Source organism: Schistocerca americana, chromosome 2 (genome assembly GCF_021461395.2).
Source record: "Schistocerca americana isolate TAMUIC-IGC-003095 chromosome 2, iqSchAmer2.1, whole genome shotgun sequence".
NCBI lineage: Eukaryota > Metazoa > Arthropoda > Insecta > Orthoptera > Acrididae > Schistocerca > Schistocerca americana.
The window spans coordinates 627,798,453-627,820,141 of NC_060120.1; positions in this window are offsets into that span (position 1 = coordinate 627,798,453).

A 21,689-nucleotide genomic window follows, 5' to 3' on the forward strand; every position below is an offset into this window, starting at 1 on the left:
CTGGCACCGCGCAAGAACGGCAAAGATAAAGAATAATAGATTCTGTCGCTGCTATGCGATGATTCATTTCTTTTACTTTACAATTGTTCGATAACTTTAGGCCATCAGGCGTTTACTATTGAGCGTATATTAATGTTGTTTGTGAGGCGAAAATTACTAATATTACAGTACGTGCATACACGCTCTTGTGTATGTGCGTGTGTGTGTGTGTGTGTGTGTGTGTGTGTGTGTGTGCGCGCTTGCACGTTTCTGTGCCTAACAATCTCTGAGTATATGGCCGCAAGGTCACATGTGTATATCCTGTATTGATACCACTGGATTAGGCTATTTACGATACCAAACACACGTACAGTAGAGACAAATGGTGGTTCAGCTACACTGTATTAGATTTTTTCCTCTTTCCGTAAATCGCAAGCACCACAACAGTTCCTTTGATGGGGTGACGTGTGATTTTCTCTCTCACTTTTGTGTAATTATATTAGTGCTCCACCTCTAATGACCTCCGTGTCAGTGGTGAGTCAACTCTAACCTTTCTCCTTTGCTACTTTATATTCACGCCTCAGCGTCGTCCCGTTAAATTTGGTACCTGCGCAGTTTATAACTTCTCTGAATAATCTTTTAATGAATCCGCACTTTTTATATATGCAAAAAGGTTTAACCCCACTGCTTTCACGGTTTATTTCGCCCCCATATCGCTATTCGACCAACTTTAATACTGGCAGAAGCTATGTTTTATGACATGTGTAATTCATGAATGTAAAAATTAATTTGACATCTGAATAATAAAAGTAATTTTCTTTACATAGTTTCATGGCTGTAATACTGAAATCTCGGACGCACACATGGCTAAAGAGAAACATAATACAGACGTGATCATGATACTGTTTCTCGTCACTGAATGCATTGTTCGAGGCCACTTCATATAGTCGAAATATGGACGAAGAAATGTATCATGGTGTGATCGAAGTAACCACTTTACATTTATCTCAAGCGATTCTGAGACGCTAAACAAGATAAACCACAACAGGCTAACCCGAAATTGAAGATATAACTTGTGTCACATGTGTACCAGCAAGTAGTCCTGTCATAGATGAGTTTAATTCATTGAATTTAATGTTTGTAATTCATTTTGTAGGCTGAATTTTTAAAAAAATATCGTTAGGAAAAATCAACGTGTAAGTGAGAGGGTGGTGAAGTACTGAGGCTTAGTGATGTTCGTTTAAGTTCTTTGTGGTTTGTTTAAAGTGGGATAGTGGTAATGAATACAATAGTAGCCAGCTGGAAAGGCCAATCACAGAAAATAGAGACTTCAATCATGTACATTGAAGGTGACTACGAATAATACTTGGCTAACAGAAAAATATATTATAAAACCTGTTCGTTTCCATCTTTCCAAATCTTGGAGCGTAAAGATTCTAGGAGCTGAACCAGGTGCAGCAAGAACCAAATAAACCTAAGATGAATCCCATGTGAATGAGGAAGGATAAATGGTTAGCATAGTTCTGATAAAAATGTTCATCTAACTGAATTGGCTTCAAGTTAAAGCTCATAACTGCTCACAATTAATGAAGGTTCAAGCCAGTCGTGGTTTACATAAATTTCTATGAATAATTATTGCAAATGCAAATTCACATAATTACCGGTAATTTTACTCAAAATTGAATAAACTGTTAAGAGCTAAACTCAAATACGAAATCATTGTCAGATAGTACCAATACATTGAACAATAGTCTAAAAATCAAAATTCACGAATACTGTAATAAAGAAACTATAATGTTCTTAGTTCAACAGAAAGATGTCGCCTGTTGGGCATCTGCCTAACTTTATGCATTTCCAAATAGTTTTAGCTGAACCAAAGTGTTGGCCTGGTGCATAAACTGTTCATGCTTACAATACGAACTAGAAGCTAAAATTGTACAATCGACTTCGCGTCGTTCCATTGGCCCCAACATTCCATGACTGCTATCGCCCTTCATGCAAACTTCACTGGACTTTCTCTCTCCTCCAGCTCCTCACGGTGCAACTTGGCATTGTAAAAAAGAAGTTTCTGGAAAATTTCCCTGCAGAAAAATAAAAGAACTTTCCCTGCACTCGTAACAGGCATTCCCTCTCAGTACTGATCATTTACAAAACGATCTACTACACTTACATCATATTGTAGGAATAAAATAAATATTGACGGATCAAGTAAGCGATCCGTTACACAAATGGTCGACGGAAATACTAAATACAAAAAAATGTTCAGGAAAAAAAAAAAAAAAGGATTTAGAAATGTAATCTGTTGGACGTGCAGGGAAGCTAAACCGAAATGGCTATAGGAGAAATATCAAGAAATCGAGAAGTAAATATTCTCAGAAAGACGCATTCAGCATATAGAAAAGATAGAATAACTTCTGGTGAAATACAAGCAAGCGTGTTAACGTTAAGTATGCAAAAGGAATTTGACAGTTAGATGCAGAGCAAAGGGCGATTAGGTGGAAATACTATACTGAGGGCTCCTACGAGGGAGAGAAATTGCCTACTGACATGATAAAAGATGAAACGTTTATCATGAGGCAAAGATAACATGTCTTCTGAAGTTAAAATCTCATTGTAGGAAGCAGCAACCAAGCCATTATTCATATTAGGGAGTAGACTATGAAACAGAAACCATACCACGGGAATTTCAGAAAAATATCATCCACGCAAAACCGAAGCATCAAAAGCAGATGTAAGCGGGAACTTTCGCATAATCAGTTAATACATGCAAGTCGCTGAAGAGAATAGCATAGCGACCAAAGGAAAATAACATCTGTTTGGTGACTATCAGTTTAGGTTTGGGACAAGTAAAGGCGCCAGACCGTAACTTAAGACGTGCCTTTTAATTAAGGGCTGACTTAGGAGAAATAAACACGTTTTCATAGAAATCGTCGACCCGGAAAGAGCGTTCAAGTACAAAAGAATGCTTCCAGATGATCTAAACTCTTACAGAAATACGTCTAAGCAACAAGGAAAGACGCAACGTATAAGAACCAAGAGGGAACAATAAGCTGGAAGACAAAGCGAGAATTTCTCCGAATTAAACGGGCATAAGGCAGTCGTGAAATCTTACTCCCTTAGTATTCAACCTGTATACTGATGAGAGAACAACACAAATGAAAAACTCCTCAGGAGTGGAATTAAAATTATGGGTGAAAGAATATCAATGACCATATTTTTTGTGATGCTCATGTTCATAGTGGAGGTGAGCACATGTCGAATGGAATGAATAATATGCACTTATTATGGATTTAGAAAAAACGAAGTCTAACGAATTTACTGAGGGGAAATGAGATTAACAATAACTTCATGTCACACGTTGCTACAAAGTAGCAGACTAAAATAAGGAATTTGTTGCCTTAGAAACAATATAATGAATGAACGAGAAAATGAGGACAATAAAGAGGCAGATTCTTTGAGACATCAGTCTTCTGACTAGTCTGATGGGGACCGCCACTAATCCTTCTCCTGTGCCAACCTCTTCATCTAAGAGTAGCACTTGCAACCTCCGTCCCTGATTATTTGCTGGATATATTCCAATATATGTCTTCCTATATAGTTTCTGCGGTGTACAGCTTCCTCTAGTTCAACAGAACTTATTCCACGATGTCTTAACAGATGTCCCACTATCCTGTCCCTTCTTCTTGTCAGTGTTTTCCACGTATTCCTTTCCTCGTCGATTGTATGGAGAATCTCCTCATTCCTTAAGTTAACAGTCCATCCAATTTTCGACATCCATCTGTAGCACCACATCTCTGATGCTTCGATTCTCCCACAGTCCATGTTTTCCCATGGATCATATTCCACTAACACAAAATGCTATGCTCCAAATGTACATTCTCAGGAATTTCTTTCTCAGATTATAGCCTATATTTGAATACTAATAAACTTATCTCGGCCAGGAAAGCACTTTTTGCCAGTGCTAATAGCCTTTTTATGTCCTTCTTACCCCATCTGTCCCGTCATTGGTTACTTTGCTGCGTAGGTAGCAGAATTCCTTGATTTTATCTACTTCGTAATCACCAATTCTGATGTTAAGATTCTCACAGTTCTCATTTCTGCTACTTATTAGCTTCGTCTTTCTTCGATTCACTTTCAGTCCGTATTCTGTACTCGTTAGAGTGTTTTATACATTCAGCAAATTCTGTCGTTCATATACAGCTGAAAGCGGCTTATTTCCGAAACATGGATTACTTCAGGTGCGGTTGCCCCCAACAGAAAACCCTATCACCTTGAATTTTACTTCCACTCCTGAACCTTTCATTTACGTCATTCCCTGTCTTACACCCTTTTTTAATATAAGGACTTCATTTTTCGTCTTCCACTCTTACTATTTCCTCTTGGCAATTGTACATATTGTAAGTTACTAGTCTCCCTATAGTTTATGCCTGTTTTCTTCAGAATTCCGAAAATATTACACCAGTTGACACTGTATAACGTTTTTTCCAGGTAAACAGATCCTACGAAAGTGCCTTGATTTTTCTGCAGTCTTGCTTCCTTTATCAACCGCAAAGTCAGAACTGCCTTTCTGGAGCCTTTACCTTTTCCAAAGCCAAACTAATCGACATCTAACAGATCCTCAGTTTTCTTTTCCATTCTTCTGTATGTTATTCTTGTAAGCAACTTGGATACATGCGCTGCTAAGCTGATTGTGCGACAATTGTATCAATTGTCGGCTTGTGCAATCTTCGGAACTGTGAGATAATGTTTTTCTGAAAGTCAGATGGTACACTGCCAGACTCATACATTCTACACGTCAACGTGAATAGTCTTTTTGCTGCCAATTCCCCTTTTGATTTTAGGAATTCTAATGGGATGTTATCTACCCCTCCTGCGTCATTTGATCTTAAGTTTTTCTAAGCTTTTTTAAATTTTGATTGTAATACTGGATCCCCTATCTCTTCTGTATCAACTCCTGTTTCTTCTTCTATCACATCAGACAAGCCTTGCCCATCACAGAGGCCTTCAATGTACTCTTTCTATCCGTTCTGTCTCTCTTCTGCATTTAATAGTGGGAATGCCACTTCACTCTTATAATGTCAAAGGGCTTGTTTCCAATTTCACCGCAGGGTGTTCTGAGTTTTCTAAATGTTTAGTAAGTCTTTCTAACAATCATTTCTTCGTGTTTTTTATGCAGTCATTCCGTCCTAGGTTCCCTGCGCTTCCTGTTTATTTCAATCCTCAGTGACTTGTATTTCTATATTATAGAAGTTCCCCAACCATTTTTGTACTTCATTCTTTCATCGATCAACTAAAGTATTTCTCCAGTTACCCAAGGTTTCTTCGCAGTTACCTTCTTTGTATCCATGTTTCTCTTTCCAACTTCTGTGACTGTCCGTTTTATGGATGTCTATTCCTCTTCAACCGATCTAGCTACCAAGCTACTTCTTATCGGAGTATCTACAGCTGAGAGGATAGCTACCAAGCTACTTCTTATCGGACTATCTACAACTGAGAGGACATGTATCGTCATTCCATAGTACTTTTGTATCCCACTTCTTTACATATTGACTCTTCCTGATTAGTCACTTCGGCCTGCTATTCGTCGCTACTAAATTGTGATGTGAGTATCTGCTTCTGGGTTCGCTTTACTATCCAGTATATGATTTCGGAATCTCTGCCTAACCATGATACAATCTATTCGAAATCTTCCCGCTTGTCCACACCTTTAGCCAGTATACCTTCTTCTCTTGTGATTCTTGAAAAGAGTGAGCTATAATCCTCGGTAGATGTTTGAATTAAAGTAACCAATTAATATTACTAAAATGAAACTTATAATTACGTAAAATTCACTAGCTGAAATTTATTGCAGAAAATTAGTCTTCCTCCTCTCTCTTTCCTAGTAGCAAGCTTATATTCTCGCGTAATCCTTTCTTCTATTCCTTTCTCTACAACTGCATTCCAGTCCCCCATGATTATTAAATGAATATCTACCTCTATGTAGTGAATTACCCGTTAAATATCCCCATGTACTTTCTCTATCTCTTCTTCTTCGCCTTGCGACGTAGACATGTTTAACTGAACTGTGTAGTTGGTGTTAGTTTGCTGTCGATTCAGATGAGAACAACCCTATCACCAAACTATTCACAGTAACTCACTCTCTACCCTACCTTCCTGTTCGTAAAGAATCGCACTCCCGTTATACCATTTTCCGCTGCTGTTGATATTGACATATACTCATCTGACCAAATATCTTCGTCTCTTTTCCATTTCACAAGAAGTGTGAATTCCTCTCTAGAGGAAGCCCACTATTATCAAATGTAAACTGTAATCTGGGTAAAAATTTAATGGACAATACGTGTGGAGAACAGCATTGTATTAAAGTGAACTATGGATTGTTGGTTAACAGACGTTTCACACGTGGCGCTATAGAAGCATGTTGAAAAGTGGGTGGACTGGTAAGTAGTGTAGACTTTATTCACCAATCGGCGAAAACAGCAACATATGGGAAACACTGGCAAAAAGAAGATACAGAACGATAGGGAACGTGCCAGGACTTCCAGGAAATAACTTGCAAGGTGCTACATCGAGCTGAAGGGGGTACAAACTGTAGGAGAAGGAGGGCTTGGAATATGTCCAACAAAAGCTTGAGGATGCCAGGTGTTAAGTCCTATTCTGGAACGAAGAGGCTGGCACAGGAGAGGAAGTCGTGGCGTGCTACATTAATCGAAGTAGAAGTCTGATGAAGAAAAAAATGTTGTGGCCATCACTAAACCGGCCGCTGTGACCGTGCGGTTCTAGGCGCTTCAGTCTGGAACCGTGCTGCTGCTATCAGGTTCAAAACCTGCCTTGAGCATGGATGTGTGTGATGCCCTTAGGTTACTTAGGTTTAAATAGTTCTACGTCTAGGGGACTAATGATCTCAGATGTGAAGTCCCATAGGCACAAAACGCCGAAATAAAACGCGCGTTGAGGCAGCCACGCAGAAATCATACTGACGTACAGGCTACTGCAAAATCTAAGGTTTTCCTGCCGTTTGTTAAAAGTGTAACGGAAAGAATAGGGAGGATCTTGACGAAGTGGAATATTACCGTAATTTACAAGCCCACCAGGAAGATACAGGAATACCTTAAGCCTGCCAAGGACGCTCGCAAACCATTGAAAAAAGCTGGAGTGTATAGGATCCCATGCAGCTGTGGTGATGTTTACGTGGGTACCACTAAAAGAACTGTTTCTAATCGTTTGGAAGAGCACAAGGGAAATTGTAGAAGAGGAGAAACGGAACGATCAGCTGTTGCGGAGCATGCTTTCCAGCCAGGGAACCACAATATTCGTTTCGAGGAGACGCAAGTACTAACGCCCACAAGCGGATATTACGAAAGGCTCTACAGGGAGGCAATCGAAATCGCTACACCCAAATAATTTCAACCGAAAGGAGGAGGGCGTGAAATTAAACGGTATGTGGATGCCGGTGTTAAAGAAGATGTGTACCACACGTCCACTATTGGGTGATGGCAACGGCGAGGGACAGCGGCCAACTGCACTGACGTTTTCAAAACACGTGACGTCACGCCGCGGCGCGGGAGCGCGCGGACACGGAATTTAGCGGCAGTCAGAAGCGAGCCAGTGGGTGTGTTGGACCTTCCATCGAGCTACGGACCCCCTTGAAGATGTCTCCCGCAGTCGGAGACGAAACGTTGGGAGTCGACACAGAATTCATCAACCGACCACGGCATAACAGCCCGGATAATTATAATGGACAAAATTTAATGCGATTGTTGGGATGGTTGGGTCGGGGCTGCGGTTCTTTACCGGAGACAGATGCAAGATCTGCAGGAGCAGACAGCTCTTAGATACAAGTACTTCTTTGTTACTGTTTCTATTCAATCACTGGGGTGTGAAACGTTTAGCGTCGATGGTGAGCGACGTTAATAAACTGTCTCGGCTTCCTTCAGTGTTCCCAGAATGAGATTTTCACTCTACAGCGGAGTGTACGCTGATATGAAACTTTCCTGGTAGATTAAAACTGTGTGCCGGACCGAGACTCGAACTCGGGACCTTTACCTTTCGCGCGCAAGTGGTAGAGCAAGTGCTCTACCACTTGCGCGCGAAAGGTAAAGGTCCCGAGTTCGAGTCTCGGTCCGGCACACAGTTTTAATCTGCCAGGAAGTTTCCTTCAGTGTGTTGCCTCAGGCCTGGCGTGAAGATGACAGTGCCGAGTGTGCACTCCCACAGTGGTTGCTGCTGCATACAAAGAGCCTCTCGCTACCTGGCCAATTGTGTAGCTACTCGATGTGTTTGCTCCAATGTGTATATGGCGAAATGTGTACTGCTCCAGTGGTTCATAAAATGGTTCAAATGGCTCTGAGCACTATGCGACTTAACTTCTGAGGTCATCAGTCCCCTAGAACTTAGAACTACTTAAACCTAAATAACCTAAGGACATCACACACATCCATGCCCGAGGCAGGATTCGAACCTGCGACCGTAGCGGTCGCTCGGTTCCAGACTGCAGCGCCTAGAACCGCACGGCCATTCCGGCCGGCTGCCCCAGTGATTGAGGGAAAAGAGATGCTTCGTTGGGACCACGGAAGGGTTGGGGATTGCTGGATCAATCGCCTCGAAGTTTCGTGAATGTCAAAGATTACCTCAGCGCCTTAATGCTCAAGCCACAGACACAGGACTACAGCCTGATGATGGTAGAGTCGATCTCGTCATCGGTTAGGAGTTGCACATTAGGAGTTGCACATTGAGTGCCGTTGCATTGCTGCCCTGCTGTTTAATGATAATAGCTGGTCCAGGAGGGGTTTACATGCAGCTTCTCGATGCTGATCAGAAGGGTGGCGTTTTACAATATCATGATACCAAGATTTTCATAAACGTAGTTATGGCTGGAGTTCTCCAATGCCCATTTTCTGGTATGCTGTTCTTTTCTCCAAGTTCTCCTACAGTCCATCCTGTTACAATATCATTATACCAAGATTCTCATAAACGTAGTAATAGTCCATTGCAAAACTCTCATATACTGACCATTGACCATACAAGTCTTCCACATGTAGTGTCCCTACCTAGTCTTAGGTGAAATTTATAAAAATCTGACACGGGGCATTACGTTAGGTACCACTGGCCAGTAAGCACAATGTGGCGGTTCGCACATTACAGCAGGAACGACAAAAGGATTGTGGCCTGACGGGGTAGCGATACTCTGTGAATCCTGCAACGTGCAGCAGTAATAGCTGGAGCAAGTAGGATGGTGTCACTAGGGCTATATCTGTGTTTGAGCCACATGACCGGGAGCCAGGCAATAGTGCAACAAACGCACTCTGGAGCAGCGTAAATAACTGAGATTTTTGAGACAGATTCTTTTGAATCCCAATACTACTACTAAAACACCAGGCTGTGCTAGAAAATGAGACGACTGGGCGCCACCAGTTCAAGCCCGGGGTTCAAGACTGGCTCGAGGCAGATGTCTCTTGCACTCATAGGAATTTGTGGCAGAGTGCAGTGGACCTGCCACCTGCGCCAGCCATCAGCAGTGTCCTGCCAAGAGGCAGCAGATCATGTCATGTGCACAGCAATCATGCCTCTTCACTGCAGGAGACAGCAGCTTTGAGTGAGACTCCTGGGCATGGGGGTTGGACGTCAGAAGGCAGACACAGCAGGAAGGTGGAGTGCGTGGTTGACTTCGGAGGATTGACCTACTAATGGACCACTAGTTCACCACCAGTATCTGACACTAACATTGCAGGGCACCAAAGCAAGTACAGTCCCACTGTCCCATCGAAGCAGGCCTCTGCTTCGATGCCGTGAGGCGTGTCTGCCTCTCACTGACAACAGAGAAATGTTCTAATAAAAAGAACGAAAGTGTTTTCTCAACCACCAGCGCATCACTGGGTCCCACAGGCCCACCATTCAGCCCCACCCTCAGTCAGCCAAGTCACCAGACTTGTGTGCCCCCACCAGACTGGGTCCGAAGAGGTGACGTCACCACCAGTGGACAGCAGAGAATACGCCACTTACGGCAGCGTGACGTCCATGTTGCAGCCTATAATGTCTTCATTGTGGGCTGAGTCATTTTGTGACTGACATTGGATCGAGAAAGTTACTTCTGTGAAACCAGAAGAACCAGTGTATGTGTCTCAGCTTAGGGGTACTTGTAAGGATCTGTAGTTAGAAACAGTGCGATTTGCGCAGTGTAATTTGCTTCAGCATTCTGCTACTAGTGCCCAGTCTGTGGCAGTTGTCGCTCTGATGTGTCATTGCTTTGGCCACATGGTGAGAGAATACAAGGAGTCCAGGTGGCTCATGGTTAGATGTAAGAAGTAAGTAGGGTAGAGTTGTCAACTAAGGATTGTTCTTATATAAAATATGAGTAAGGGTAGCACAATGAAGAAGTCAGAGACAAAACGTGTTACCAGTCCAGAAGTTGTGGAATCGCTAATGAAGTAACATGTTTAGGTGCTTATTACAAATAATGAGTTGACATCAGGAATGAGAAGTTAGGATTGCTAAGATCCCAGAATTTAGCTACAGATCCGGCTGTTGTGGACACGTCAGGAAGGGCAGACAAGACTCATTTCTATAACTGATTCGCCTCGATGGACAATGATGCCACCGCACTTAGTACAGATGCATCATTATCTCCAACCTCCTTTGGGAATCTTAAAATAGCAAGCATGGAGGACACGGCTACGGACTGTGGTGCTATGTGGGAATGTGGGTCGGCCTAGAGGCTTGCCGATATAGTCCACACAGTTCTGATAAACAGTGTCTGGGTGCGCAGAGGTTACCGCTAGTGTCTAGTAAGCAGGAGATATTGATCTGGGACACATTTTGAATCTTCGCCGATGTTGCTGCACAAAGTCTCGATGCAACTGATACCAACAGTCGTTCCCTTTCCTCTCCTTGATCCCTCTCCTCCAATTTACTCTTTTTTTCTGTTAGCTCATCTAAGAATGTGTTATCGTTTGTAGAGATGCCTTGTCATGTATTGAGACAGGGGATTGGTCGGACAAGCAGTTGTTGAAAATAGACTGTGATCTTCACGAGAAGCGAAATACTTTGTTCGATCTATGGATGCGCTAAATAAGACTGGGATTTTTGAATAACTGCAATAATTATTGTTGCAAGGATACAAAAAGCAGAAAGACGCCCTCTGTGTGTGTGTGTGTGTGTTTTTTTTTTTTTCTGAGCAGATGAGTGTTATTGCTAAGAAGTCTAATCAAACCACAGAGAATTTTCAGACAGTATTAGAAAAATTGATGTGCATACATACAAATTAATACAAAGTGATGAGGCCAATAAGGTATTATTACACGATGCCGAGCATTCGATGCATTCCTGTGTGTTCTAGCACTGGGTGTGTCTAGGAGGGTGGGCTTTGAGGCACCTAAGGGTCTCCATCCTGCATTGAGGATAGATAGGTGAAGCGTGTTTGCAGTTAATGTAAAATGTTTTAATTGAGAGTGTATAGAGCATGTGCATAGTCAGTGCCGCCAGCCGTGGAGGAATACATTCATTATTAGGGGTGTAACAACAGGGGTAGTCAGGGTTGTAATAACCACCCATTAAACTCAAAAGTGAACCCCAGAACCAGAGAAGGACGTTCCCAGTAAAAACAAATGCAGGAAATACGGTGGAATGTGCCACAGTAGGTACAGGAGGAGGAAGAAGGTTAATTTTCTATTGTACACTGGGGTCACTTGGGTGACAGTGGCCTCGAGAGACTATGAGGCAATGGAACCCAGTGTGTAAAAGAGGTGTCTCATGTGAGCAAGGGCTTCAGCATAATTCTATGGCTAGACTTTCTTCTGTTGCGAGGAGCGGCTATCGTAGTAGGCAATCCAGGTAAATTGCGAGGAATGACTTAGCATGTAGGATATTGTCTATAATGGAACCTCTGGAGGGTTGTGATTTATGTTTGCAGCGTATTGATTAGTGACGTGAGTTGTTGTAAGTCTATGGGATAAGGAGGAGGCCGGGTAATACGTGCAATTGTGAATAATTTGGGCGCTGAGGAGCTTAAGAGTTGAAGGGAATGTTATCAGCATCGTTAGAGTTTTCAGAAGAGGAAAATTACTGCACAGAATTTGTGAGCTATCAACAGCTACAGGACGCCACTAAGACTGCATTGCATAACAAGTTTAAGCATTTGAGAGGAACAGAGACAGCACATGTGGAAGGACTGTTGCTTTAGTTTCAGTATTTGTTTATCTTTTTTTATGGATGCCGTTTCTTGTAATGCCCATCACGCAGCAATGGACTAACATTGGCAACAAAGCGTCAGAAGATGTACACAATACCACAGTACCTGCAACCAATTTTAGAAGAATTTATGAAGCATAGGTTAGGCGACGGGATACTAGAACAAAGTAGTAGCGTGTGGGGGTCAGGAGTTGTAATCGTACCCAAATAATCCACAGGCAATTCAAGCAAGTATCGATTTTGGTACGACTATGGTCATTTGGACAGTAAGATGACCACAGATGCTAACCCCACTGCAAACATCATAGGAACAACTGAGAGTCTTGTGCAGGGCCGGTATTTCTCAATGATGGATTCGAGAAGTGGGTACCATCGTTGGAGGTGATTCCAGCAGACGGGCTGAAGACTGTGTTTTCGATACTTTGAGGACATTATCAGTGTAGAAGAAATGAAGAATGCCATTTAATTTGAAGAGTGAACCAGCAAAATTTCAACGTTTGTTAGGAGTTTTAAATGAATTAAACCCTCGGTATCTTTTAGTTTATTTGGATGACGTAATTGTTTCTTTGAGAGACATGCAACAGTATAATCAGCGACTAGAAGTTGTGCAAAGATTACGGCTGCACATTTAACACTGACTTCCGATAAGTGTGATTTTGCACTGGACGAAGTGAGTGTAATTAATAACGATGATGGGATACCCGATCGAAGATTGGCACTGGCTGTGCAAGATTGTCCAGCAGCAAGGATAATAAAAGAATCAGATTCTTTCCTGACTAACAGAAGTTTTGCTATTGACAATTTAGACATTCATACAAGGAGAGGTCCCCAGCAGTGCGATCGAGTTTTTGAACTGTACGGTGGTGTAGGTTAAGGTCCCAGGTATCACATAATGCAGCCATTCACTCTGGTGAGCGAGCCCTCATTTTCGAGTAACTGATGGAAAGAAATCGAGATTTTGAGTGATAATAACACTAAAATAAACTGGTTGCATGGTGTAAGCGATTGGATAACAGTTTCCCATGTAGAAGGTTGTGGGTTGGAATCTTGTCAGGTAGAGAAAGATTTTTAACTTTTACATCTTTATAGAAATGTCTTTTATCATCATTTTGATTCAATTAGTTGAATTTTTGTTTCCATTCCTTTCTAACATAATTTTAATTACTGTATGAACTTTTTCAAGAGTTCCATTTTTCGTTTATATCTTTCTTTTTCTAATCGGAATTTTTGTGATTCTCAATTTAATCAAATTTATTCAATTATTTAAAAATTCTGATCTATCAGTTAAAAACAAAAGACGAAATGATATATTTACAAGTGCAATAGTGTGAAAAATGGGTTTTGTTACCAGATCTGCGACTTTTTCTGCATGATAATCGCCATACAGATATTTAAAACGTAGCTTAAATACCTATTACACTATGGACAAAATTATGCAGATGACAATTTAAATGAAAGACGGATTTATAAGTAAAACGAAATTCAAGTAAAATGAGTACTAGAGATAATAAACGCAATAAAGCGGATAAAAAAGAGGGTGATAAAACAGAAGAAATTAAATCTAAATTAACATATAAAATTAATCAAAAACACTCAAACAAAGATTTCAAGTGAGAAAGAATGATAGGAAGAAAAGTGAGAGCAAACTAATATTTTGGTGTTATGATTGAAGTTACATGACAAAGGAATGGAATCAAAAAATAATATTCATATCAATTAATTGAATAAAAATGATGATCAAAGTAATTTCAATAAAGATTTAAAAATAAAAACAAAATTTACACCTGATGTGATTCAAACACACAACCTCCTGTATGTGAAGCTGTTATCCTACTCATTTTACCATACAACTTGACTATTTAACACAACCTTTTAACGCTATGTTGAGTCACACAAAATACGGAATTTTTTTTCGTCAGTTACTCGCAAACGTGGCCCCCCCAGGGGTGAATAGCTGCTGTGTGTGATACCTGGGATATTAACCTACATCATCATGCAGATAGTTTCAAAAATTTGATCGCACTGTGTGGGACCTCTCCTTGTTAGTAAACGTCTGTTTTACCAATTTCCAACAAAAATCAGTGACAAATTCATCAAAGAAGTAACTTCAGAAGTTAAGAATGAATGTTAAATTATACAAGGTGCCAAAATTTGGACAGACTAGAATAGAAGTAAAAACCCATAATTTCTTGATGCAGTCAGAACATAGAATACAGTTTTCAAATGAAGTGCCCCCTAATGTGTAAGCCCTTAACCTGAAATTGCATCAGAATAATGTATTAGTAACTAAAGTAGATAAAAGTAATTCTGTAAAGATAATTAATGATGACAATTACATTTTAAAAACTACACATTTACTTTAAGACAATGGAACTGCAGAAAGTAGAAGAGAACTCCTGGTTGCTTTTTTCTATGAAATTAGGGCTGCTGTCAGTAATTCCAATATTTTCTCAGATTCAAACTGGAATAAAGCGTTCGTTGATGATAAAACCAAAGATGACTGTGTTGTTTTCCCAGATTAAATTGCATAAAGAAAATGAGCCTATCTGTCCAGTCATTAGTGCTTGTCAGAGTCCAAATGACTATGTGAATAGCTTCTGTCAATTCAAAATAAAAGAGCTGTTTACCTTTCAAAAGTCTTACAGCACAGAAAATAGTCATTAAATGGCTAAAATTTTCAAAAGTGTTGTCTTACCATAGAATTCAATTTTTGTCTCATTTGACATAAAAAAGTTTGTACACCAATGTACCTATTGAAGAAACATTACAAATTGTTTTCAGAAATATTGTTAATTTTGGGAAAGTAGAACACCACTATGCAGCTGAATTAATTAAACTTGTTAAACATCCCTAGTTGTTCAGTTACTTTCAACTAGAAAACTTCCCTTCAAAAAGAAGGACTGGTAATGGAATATTTGGAGAAATTTTTATGAGTGATTAGGAAAACAATTTTTTAATGCAGACAAAGAGTTGTCTCAAAAACATTTTTATATCGTAGGTACATTGACGCTGTTTTTATTATCTATTCAGGCAGCCATGATATAGTCCAGGAACTTCCTCATTTCCTAAATTTTATGACTGATAACTTGAAATTCACCATTACATTTGAAACAGAGGTTTCTCTCTACTTTCTAGATCTCCAGATCACTCTAGAAGGTTCAAAAATACGATGTGACATCTTACATAAACCAAAGGCAAAAGATTTGAGTATTTCAGTACACTCATATCACCTAGATGAGCATAAACGAGCCTACTTTGTATGTATGTTTTATAGGTTGGTAAAACTAGGCTGGACAAAGAAACAGTAGATATGGAAATTAATACAATTATTCAGGTCGGGCTAGCAAATTGTTTTTCAGAAACAGTACTCAAGAACTTGCCGAAAATTTTAAACGCAGAAAAAAAAACATATGAAAATGAAATAGCTATCAAACTCATTTTACCACGATACATAAGCCATATTTCTGAAAAAAAAGTTAATATCTCTTTAAAAAAAATGAGATTCAGGTTAATTTTTGAACAAATAACAAACTGGGAAAGCTGCTGTTTTTTAGTATATTTGACGAACTGCTTATGAACAAACGAGAAATAGATAAATAAGCTGCACTGTTGAATTCTTACTGATCTAAGTCCCCATGTGATTCTTTGCAAGAAAAAAGGGAAAACAATTATCTACTTTAGTTATGCACTTTACTATTTTATTCTTATGGGACTGTAAAAAACTGTAATTACAGAGATATACTTGTTCTGTTATTTTGCATTAATCACATTATGTACAGTTTTCTGTTATCCATTTTATATAAAATATTAAACTTTGTATATTAAAAAAATCCTTTTATATACCGTTTTTTGCCTGATGGGTTGGCATGAAGTGTTTTATAATTTTATAAATCATATTTTACATAATGTATAATTTTTAAGACTAACTTTTCTTATGGACAAATATGTAACTAATGATAACGATGAAATGATGTAAAGTAGCGCCACTGTAGTCGCACCAGCTGTTGACAAATTGTTTACCTGATAGGCACAAGAGGCCGTTGCTATCATTCCACTGTAAGTTTTTTCCATGTTAGGTCATCGTACCTAGTTAATTTGCTATTTTGTTCAACTTCACGGCATTTCTAACGAGTTTTGATGTAGTTATGAGAGTTATATTTAACACTTACATAGAATGGTACGAATTCTTCTGTTAAAAATAATTATTGTGCAGATATGTTGCAACTTCTTTGCCTAATAAAACACATTTGTTTTATATACGCTATGTAATTTTATATTTGTTACTGAACTTCATCAAGTCATCTGAAAATGGGTAAAGCCTGAAACGCGTAAAGAGGAATAAAATAAACCGTTTTAAAAAGCATCTAGTACCCACTTTTCAGCGATCATCCAGATTTCTTAAATTCCTTATAGTTTTTGTGGTAATAATGGTCGCACACTTGTATCAAGATTTTTAGTCAAATTTACGAACTCTAGAAGAGGACGGACAAGGGTAGCTTACGCAATGTTAAGTAAACCTGTAACAACTTCACATTTTCCTTATTTTGGGTTTTTGCACTAGGTCTTGATGTTTTAACGGCTTCACTAAACGGTAATTACGGTAAACGACAGCATCATCTGCAAACGAACTAGCAGACTGTCCACTAAATCGTTCATACAGATTCGGTACAGCGGAGGGCCTATAACATTTGTAGCACTTTTGTGCAGTTTCGACTATATCTGTATCGAATAATTTTTTTGTCTTCTTATGCCTAATGTCACATGTGTGTCCCCATTCCCTTTGGTTAAGCGCCTTTGTAAATGTTTATTGATTTTTCTGTCAATTTGTCTCACTATAATTAACCTGTAATTAATAGAGGAAATTAGCGAAGTTCGATGGCAGGAAGAACAGGACTTCTGGTGAGATCAGTAGAGTGTTACAAATACAGATTAAATTGGTGTAATGCTGGAGTCGGTTGCCAATGAATAAGAAAGTAGGAACAGAATAAGGATCGCACAATCGTAGCCAGGACAGTCATGCAGTCAAAACCCACCGCAGAAGTACAAGCTTATATGTCAACTAGCTCCGTATATGATGAAGAGACTGAAGAAATATATAATGAGATAAAATAAATCGTTCAAATAGTTAATGGGAAACGAAAATTTAATTTTGTAGAGATACCGGAATTCGATAGCAGGAAAACGAAGATACGGAAAAATGGGGGAAAGAATGAAAGAGGAAGCCTCTTGGTAAAGCCTTGAGCAGAACATAATTTGATCATCTCTGACACGGTTTAAGAACCATGAAAGAAATGTGTATACATGGAAGAGACCTGGAGACACTGGAAAGATTCAGACTGATTATATAAAGGTAAGAGAGAGATTTCGAAACCAGAATTGAATAGTAGGACAATTTATTGCTTATGGACTGTAGATTAAAACTGAAGAAACTGCAAAATGTATGAAATTAAGAATATAGGGTCTTATTGAGTTGAAAGAACCAGAGGTAGTTTCGAGGGAGCGTAAGGCAACGGCTGAAAAGAAAAGAGGCAACGACAAATGGGTAACTTAGAGAGATGAGATATTGAAGGCAGCACAGGATCAAACAGGAAGTAATAAGACTTACTAAAAATCCTTGGATAACGCAGGTGATATTGATTTTAATGGAGGAAAGGAGAAAATATATAAATGCAGCAAATGAAGCGGGCGAAAGGGAATACAAAGTTTAAAAAATGAGATTGACAGAAAGTGCAATATGGCTATGCAGAAACAGCTAGAGGATAAATATAAGGATTTAAAAGCATGTATCACTAGAGGAAAGATAGAAACTGCGCTCGGAAAATTAAAGGGGCCTTCGAAGAAAAGGGAGGCAGCTGTAAAGTGTTCAGATGGAAAACGAATCCTAAGCAGCAAAAAGAAATAGTTGGATGATGGTAGAAGCATATAGAGAGTCTGTACAAGACATATGACATTAAATTCAGTATTAGTGCAGATATGGAATAGGATGTCAACAAAGATGGGCTGGGAGGTACGATACTGCCAGAAGAGTTTAACAGTACACTGAAAGACATATGTCGAAACAAGGCTTCTGCAGTAGGCGACATTCCGTCAGAACTACTGATAGCCTGGGAGAGCCAGTCCCATGAAAAGATGTATGAGCAGGCGAATTAGACTCAGACTTCAAGAAGACTATAATTCCAGTTCCAAAGAAAGCAGATGCTGACAACTGCGAATGTTTTATTAAGTCATGGGTGCAAAAATTGACACCAATTATTTACTGAAGAATGGGAAGACAGTTGTAAGCCGACCTCGGGGAGATTAGTTTGGGTTCCGGAGAAATGTAGAAACACGCAAGGCATTAATGATCACGTGACTTCTCTTAGAAGTGGCTTAAGGAACGATAAACCTAAGTTTACATAGCATCCGTAGACTTACAGAAAGCTTTGGACAATCTTGACAGTAATACTGCCCATGAAATTCTGAAGGTAGCAAGAGTAAATCACAGGGAACGAATAGCTATTTACAGCTTGTACAGAAACGATACGGCAATTAAGGGTCGAAGGGCATGAAAGGGAATCAGTGGTTGAGAGGGGAGTGAGACAAATTTGTAGCCTATCCGTGATGTTATTCAATGTGTACATCGACCAAGTCATAAAGGAGACCAAGAGAAATTTGGTGTACGAATTAAAGTCCAGGAAGAGGAAATAAAAACTTTGACAAAATTACAACGTCACCAGTAAACCTTAGAGGCAAAAAAGGTCTTGGAGGAGGAGTTGAACGTAATGGAGTGTGTCTTGAAGAATATAAGATGAAAATCAACAAAAGAAAGACAACGATAATGGAATATATTCGAATTAAACCATGTGATGCTGAGGGAATTAGAGTGTGAAACGAGACTGAAAGTACATGAGTTTTATTATTTGGGCAGCAGTATAATTGATTATGGCCAAAATAGAGAGGATATGAATTGTAGAGGGGAGAAGCCTTTCTGACCGCATAACATTTCGCAAGCTAACAGTTAAGTTTTGCGTAGGTGTAACTGGAAATAAAAGATCTTATTAAATTTCTTGAAAGTCATTCTTGCTAAAATTCATTCAGTTTTAAAAATAGTTGAATGAAAGAGTGATCATATTAGTTTGCTATTGGCTATTGCACTTTATGGGCTAACATAATAAATACATGCCGCACAGGTGTGTAAAATGCTTTTTTTTCATGTATATGTGCTTAAAAGTGTTTTCATATTGTGTGTTGTCATAAGTGTTCAACTCTCATCTTAGTCAAATAACAGATCACAGATGACAGATGGAAGTGAAACGTGGATGAAAAACAGTTTAGAGGAGAATAGAACAAAAGCTTTTGAAATGCGGTGCTACAGAAGAGTGATGGAGATTAGATGGATAGATCACGTAACTAGTGGAATGGTAGTGAATAGTAATGGTGAGAAAAGAAATTTGGAGCCCAACCTGACTCGAGGAATGGATCAGTTTATATGACACATTCTGAGACATCAAGGGATCACCAAATTAGTACTGGAGGAAAGTGTGCGGGGAAGAAGTCGTAGAGGGAGACCAAGAGATGAATACAGTAAGGAGATTCGGAAGGATGTAGGTTGCAGTAGTTACTCGGAGATGAAGAGGCTTGCACAGGACAGAGCAGTATGGTGAGCTGCTTCAAACCAGTCTTCGGGCTGAAGAGCACAATTCAGTTTCTGGATACGCATATTAAAAGTCGAGCCAGTAATACAATAGTTATTACAGTAAAAGCAATTATGAAGTGTTGTTCTTCAAATATTATTAAGTGGCTTTAATTAAACAGACCTTAAGAGATTCAGGGGCCTCATGATACATTTATGATTAACTTAGTGCAAAGAAGCAAATGCTACCAAAGAAAACATATAGTAATCAGATCAGTGAATAAGGCAGTTTAAATATCATTTCTATGTTAGTGTTTTCAAATAATTAAAGGGTAAAAGGTCTTCATGTCCATATTTGTTGCACTCCTCCTTCCTTCACTGATTTCAAGTGACGACCAGTAGTTTTCTCACTTGAATTACAGAGAGTAAGTAATAGTGGGAGCCAGTTTATTGGCAAAATATATTTAGGTGTCACCTGTGTTGCTCTCATGGCAAAATCCTACTCCAAGGCTTCCTAGATTTTCCTTCTGTTTCGTGTTCTATTCGCGAAACAGAGTTTTCTACCAAATTTAGTCAAACTTATTAATTTTCTTAATTATCAGTATAATCTCTTGGTACCCGTTTGTCTAAATAGGCTGATGACCACTTTTCTTTCCTTTACTTACAGTTTACTTTATAATACCCAGAACATTGGTTCGACCCCAACTAGTTAAACTACTGCTCCCTATCGAAACATAATCTTTTGGTTAACGAAGCATAGTCCGTTAACTTTTCACTGCCGTCACTAACGCTCAAAACTATATTCCTTTCATAGGAGTAACATTATCGGTAATTGTCCTTGTAATATTAGAGGTAGGTGGTATACTTGTACTTACACGTAACAGGAGCTTAAGTGACCGATAGTGTTTTACATCTCCTTGGGGAACACCAAATATCACATCTGTTCTACTCTACGATGTTCTGACGATTGCTATGAACTTTGACCTCTCTTATAGCAAATCGTCACTCACATATACTGGATGACCTCAAGGGCCATCAGTGTTGGGTGGGGCATACCTGAGCAGTCATATTTTGTCTACCATGTATACAGAATGTCTTGCATGACCTACGCAAGTGTCATTGCTCTGAATGTAACAACACTATACTGCAGCAGTTGGCTTAGGATTTTCAATCAGTATGCCTTAACGCTCTCGAAAACTGGCCCTATGAGTGGATCACCACAAAAGACTCTGAATTTTTAACTGTGAAATCAAGTTTTTAATTGGAAAGTGTGATAAGTTTGTATCTGGCGATGGACAATACTTTCAGTGAATTGCCTTATACCTTTGCATAGAAATAAACATGTATTTTCTGTCGAATAGATGTCACAGATATCATTGATCGAGGCACCACGGAACGTTATATGTTAAATCCCATGCTTTTAAAGTGTTGTCAGAGACTGTAACGAATCTTGTTTGGAACGAATGTGATTAAAAGAGAAACAAATTCTTGACAGGAGATTCAAACTGTCTTCTCTGAAAAGAAATTTCAGAATGGCCCTAAAGGAGGTGATTTATATTTATGGAAATACAAAATATTTTTTTAATTTGTTGTAAGTACAGTTTCATTACCATGACCTGTGAAGAAATACCAAAAATCAACAAACCAAATCTTTAGCTTCTTCAGCTCTGTTAAGCCTGGAAAATAAACATTGCTTAACCGTGATTTTTGTACACTGTGGACAATGTAGCAGCTGGAAAGAACCTCCCTGTAGCAATTTTTTTACTAATATAAAACAAAGACATTTACGTCTAGCGTTTACTGGAGTGAATATTTGTTGTTTAACGAATGTACATTATAGGAACAATGGACGTTCCTCGGTTGACTCCGTATGTGGAAACAGAGTGGAGCAAACAAGTCCACATGACTGAAAAAC